The sequence below is a fragment of the Suricata suricatta genome, chromosome 5 (assembly GCF_006229205.1).
Source record: "Suricata suricatta isolate VVHF042 chromosome 5, meerkat_22Aug2017_6uvM2_HiC, whole genome shotgun sequence".
Classification (NCBI taxonomy): Eukaryota; Metazoa; Chordata; class Mammalia; order Carnivora; family Herpestidae; genus Suricata; species Suricata suricatta.
In genome coordinates, this window is record NC_043704.1 from 146,595,784 (window position 1) to 146,596,234 (window position 451).

A 451-nucleotide genomic window follows, 5' to 3' on the forward strand; every position below is an offset into this window, starting at 1 on the left:
TTTTTTTTTTCATTGTCTCGGGGCACACACTACCAAAAGGGAAAAAAAAAAAAAAAGGAATCGTGGAGAAATGGAGATACGTTTCCGGAATACCGCCCACCCTTCCTGAGTGAACACAGAGCCTACTTTTCCAACATTATAGGTCACCAGCCAAGATATATCACTCTGGCTTTCTGCCCCCAGCTGAGAGCAAGGCATTTGATTCTGGGCTTCTTTGCTAGGTTGTTATTAATGTGAAGCAAAATTATAGTTGTGCACGCCTGCATGGAATTGCCAAAGCTCATTTTGACAGGATCCAGCATTTCAGCTTCTGAAATGTAGACGCTGAGTAACGGTGGAACTGGTGCGATCAAAGCCCCATCCCACAATAAATTGAAGAGGAGAAAATCAACTTGCACCAGCTGCAATTAGGAACCCCATGAATAGACAACAAATAAATAACCAGCATCAA